The sequence below is a fragment of the Pteropus alecto genome, unplaced genomic scaffold (genome assembly GCF_000325575.1).
Source record: "Pteropus alecto unplaced genomic scaffold, ASM32557v1 scaffold160, whole genome shotgun sequence".
In the NCBI taxonomy this organism is placed as follows: Eukaryota; Metazoa; Chordata; class Mammalia; order Chiroptera; family Pteropodidae; genus Pteropus; species Pteropus alecto.
The window spans coordinates 2,780,830-2,785,747 of NW_006429864.1; positions in this window are offsets into that span (position 1 = coordinate 2,780,830).

Sequence of the window (4,918 nt, forward strand, 5' to 3'; positions counted from 1 at the left end):
GGAAAGAGAGAGGTGCAAACTATCTCTAAGAAGTCTAGGGAGAATTGGGGAAAAACTCTTGTTTTAGGCTGACAGAATCTTGGCCTGGACACCAGAAGACATGGCCCTTCAAAATTTCCTTTTCTTTCTCCAGAGCAGAGACTAAAGATATTTGTAGAGCACTTTATATTTTTGATGTCCAAATGTGGTCTCATTTGATCTTGCCAACCTTTTAATGTAGGGAGGGCAGGTATTTATTATCCCATTTAGCAGATGAGAAAACTGAGGCTCGGTAAGATTAAGTCACACACTTCACAAGTCGTAGAAGCAGGCAGAAACCACTTCTTTCTTTGGTTCACATTCTTAACGTCTAAACTGAACCACTCAGCCTATAATTAGAATTTCATCGAATTTGACAGGGCTAAAAGTCATCCTGCCAACATCTCACTCAACGCAAGAATCCTCACACTACAACACATATAGAAGGTGATTATCCAACTCTGCTTGAAGATTTATGTTAACAGAACTCACTACTTTATGAGACAAACCATTCTGTGTTTGACATCTGTAAATGTTGGGAAGTTTGGCGAAATTAAAATAAAAATCTCTCTCCCGGTAACGTGTGCCTATCATTTAATGGGTCATGAAAAGTTGAAACTGAACAGATTGGGAATGATGACATGAAAGCTCAGGCTGCCATGGGTTGGGGAGTGAGCCCAGGGCTCTCACTAGGAGTTAGGTCCTCATGTGCTCACCACACCATGCTCATTCCACTCAAGTGAGCAACCCAAACAAGCCGACTCCCTCTTTCAATGGAAAATCTTGCACATATTCAAAAACCACAATTGAATCCACTTGAGTTTCCTGCTTTCCAGATTGAATGTTGCCATTTTACTTCACCATTACTCATAGGATGCGATTTTCTCATTTATTCACCAAGTATTTCAAGAGAACCAACCATGCTCATTACTGTGCTGGGTGCTAGGAACAGAGCAGTGAATAGGACAGATATGTACTTGTCTCCATGAAGCTTACAGTCTGGTAGGGAACATGGTCATTGGACAAATAAAATGACGTGTAGTGAATGCAATGCTAGAGGAGGCAAGGTGCCCTACGAGATACAGGGCTGTCTGGGAACTATGTTGGGGGAGGCCACATAATCTGTGCTGTCACTAGCCATCCTTGTTGTTGTGTGTCTATACTCTGTCTAGTCAGAGCCATTCTTCTCTCTCTCTCTCCCTCCCTCTCTTTCTCTCTACCTCTCTCTTCCTCCACCCTTCTCTCTCTCTCCACTAAATCTCTGTTAAGACAAGCTAAGACTGAGTGAGTTTGCTTTTCATGAGATGCATTGCATTGCTGGCTTTCAATAGATTAAGGCTTTCTCAAATCTACACAACCTACTGTCCAGACAGACTTGATTAATTTTATAAATCGAAATGAAGCAACTCACGATTTACTCAGATTACATTTCATCTTCTTGGTTTGAGCCCAGGATTCTAGTCTGTAATCATCTTTTCTTGTCTCTGTTTCTATTAACGAAGCTATGTTTGCAAGAACTAGAAACATACTGAGGTTTTCTCAGTCTATGAGAGTTTCTACTAAGGACAAGGAAAGCTTCTGCAGACCCCCGTGAGGGCTCTCGGAGTTGGGGAGAAGAGGTGACCACAGCAGCTGCAAAAGGAGAACCACCCGGGGGACCGGTCTGACACTTACACATTCTCTCCTCCACCTCTCTTTCCTACTCCCCTCTCTATTCTTCTTCTTACTTCTGACTTTGGTTTCTTTTCATTCTTGGTCTCTTTTTGTTGTTCTTTCTCTATTTTTCCATTTCTACTCTATTCTGTCAGCTGCATGCGCTGCTTTTGAACTCCCAGAAGGTCTGATTAAGTCAGCATCCCTCTCAGGAATCAAGTGCCTTTATGGCCCTGGTTATTTGGGTCAGGCTCTGTCCCCAGTCTCATCAGCCATGAGCAGGGCTGTGGCATCGTGTGGCAACAAGCACACTTACCTACACACAAGGAGTCTCCCAGAAGAGGGGTGTGGATGTGCACACCACAGAGCGCAGAATCTTAAACTCTAAACGTGCCTGAGGACCTCACTGTTATCTCCTTCCCTATATATGGGGATTTCATTCTCCTGAGTATTTGTTTTCTGTCTTCTGGGTTTCGTCCACGTGTGTTGTGTATCAGCTTCGGACTTGGTACCTCTCTTACAAAATGAGCGGTTTGACTTTTTCTCTTCACGTGTGTGCTGAAAGCAAGGATCATGATCCTAACCACTTGTCTCTCGAACTAGAGAAGATTTGTTACTTTTCATCTAAATGATGCTTGTTATAAGAGGAATGTCTGATGCATCAATGAAGATAATCGTCCAAATTTGTGGTGGAATGGGCAGTCATTGAGTTCCTCTTTTTGTCATTAAAACTAGCTTTGGAAGGGCAACAGGGAAAGGAGTCTCAGAGGCTGGTTCTCTGAGGGGTAGAGACATGCACATTTATGGCCTCTGCGGTCAGCCATTCCAACGCTTTGGGGGAGCTTTATAGGTTCTGCAGAACTTAAGGGCTGCCATTCAAAATGGTACCTGACCAGGTGTTCATTGGCTACTGGCTACCTCAAACATGGACTATAATTATTCCACCAGTTGTTAGCAAGCAAAGAATGAAGATGAAGTCAACTAGTGGTTGGCCTTCATAAATTCTGAGCTTATATGTCATAGACATTACAACACATATTAAGATCAATAAGGCAAGAGAGGTCCTTTAAGTGTGTACGACATTTAAGTCTTATCTAAGGATATATGTGTCTGTGGGGTCAATATACTCCTATTGTCTATATTGTCATTTTCGAAGTGTGGGAACTTATTAGACATGCAAATTCTCAGGCACCACCCCCAGCTGCTGAATCAGAAACAGGTTGGGGGCCACCAATCTGTGTTTTAACAAGTGGCTTTGATACACACTCTAGTTTGTGAATCACTGCTTTCAGTCTGAGAACCAGGACCATTTTTATTTTTGCAAATATTACTAAGCAATGTAAAGGTCAAGATAGATGTACATTCTAGACATTTATGATGGTAAATAATAAGACTATATGTACATATATACATATAATATGTATATAGATTTAACATTTTATATTGATATATACTTCATATACATTTCATATGTACATTATATAAATCAATACAGATTTTTATATTTTATAAAATTATTTTTCACAATATATGGAGATACATTATGAAATGTAATATATATTTTTATTTATAAGATTTATAAAAATTATATTTTGTATATTTTGCACATGTGTGTGCATATACATATGTGAAATAAGCCTTATGAACTACTATGCAATTTGACGATGATGTTCTTTTGGGTATTTAAATAGCACCATCCTTTTCTTCTTTGCATTCACAACTAATCGTCAATAAGACAAAGAAAAAGCGGATGTGGTTGAAAAATCATCACACCACCTTTATTATTAACAAAGACCATACTGGAGAATGTGGATTCAGTCAGTGGACAAACGCGTTTCTTAATATACCGAGAAACACTCTTGTGGGGAGATAGAGAGAAATCAGGAATGCTACACTTCTCATCAAGAAAGGAGACGAAGTATTTCCCTCTAACCGCCCTGGATGTTTAATCCTCATGGTTTAGTCCTTAAGTCAAGAGTCAACCAAGACTACGGCCCTTCCCCACCCCCGCAGGGCTGAGATCGACACTAAGTCAGTGCCATTGTGCTTCCCGCTCCGTACCCACTTCCCAGGACCCGCTGTGGCTTCTTTGAGTATCTTCCTGGGACCTCTGCAGGGCAGTTGAGAGTTTTATCCTGGAAAGCTCTGAAATGGGTCAGAACAGTTCACTAATTAAATAAAACCAAGACTTCTCTATCCCCCTGGTTGAAAACTGACTCCCGCTTCCATCCCAAATTATGTCTAGCCACTTTTTCCAACATAGCATATCAGGTCCCTCAATGAAACTAAATGACCCATTAAGTTCCAATTATAAATATATAAATTAGACAATTCCATAATAAAAACGTCAACAATTTAGGAATGCCCCAGATTTGAATATAAATGTCCCTTATTATCAAATTCCCAGGGAGAAATTAAAGTTCAAAGAATCAATTTCTTTGCCAAGTCAAAGTTCAAAGAAGCTGATCTCCATAAGCAAATTCACTTGCTTTTATGAGTTAAAGTTTGAGGAAATTAAAGTCTGAAATTAATCCTATTCCATTTCTCACCATGTGGAGACTCAGCCAGAGCACTTCCTGATGATTGAGTGGAACTGAGGTCCCTTCAGCAGCTGCATCCTGGACTCTCACTGGATGGTCAATTCCTTCAGGGCCTCAGGAGTTTGATTAATCCAATACCAAGCCTCAAACGCCTCACTTTTAAGGAGCTTGATTCGTTGATGGACCACATAGTTTATCACAGTACAGATGTCATAGATCCCCACACCTCTGTCAAAGACTCTCTCTTTGGCCAAACTCTAAGCAGACTCCTCTGAGCTCTTTTCAAGTAGGCCAGTCCTTTGGGCATGTTCTCTAGAGTTCAATTTTAGCAAGAACCCTGCTAAGTCAGTTCAGCCAGAACCCCCCTCCTTGATACCTGATTACCCTGATATCTAATCAGGTTCCCCATCCTTCATCATCCCCCAGGTAATATCTGATCACCCTGGCCAGCCTTCAGCAAGGCTCCTGTTAGGATAATTTAACCTAAATCTCCCTTAACTCCTGATGTTTCCTCTTAATAATTTTCCATCTACTGACCCACCGCCCTGCTTCTTGGCTATAAATCCTCACTTTTCCTTGTATTCAGAATTGAGCCCAATCTGCAAAACCCCACTGCAGGGGTCCCTATACCTCTCACGATAGTCCCCTTGTCTACAGTCTGCCTTACCGTAGTCCTTCCTTAAGTACTAGGAATTATATATATATAT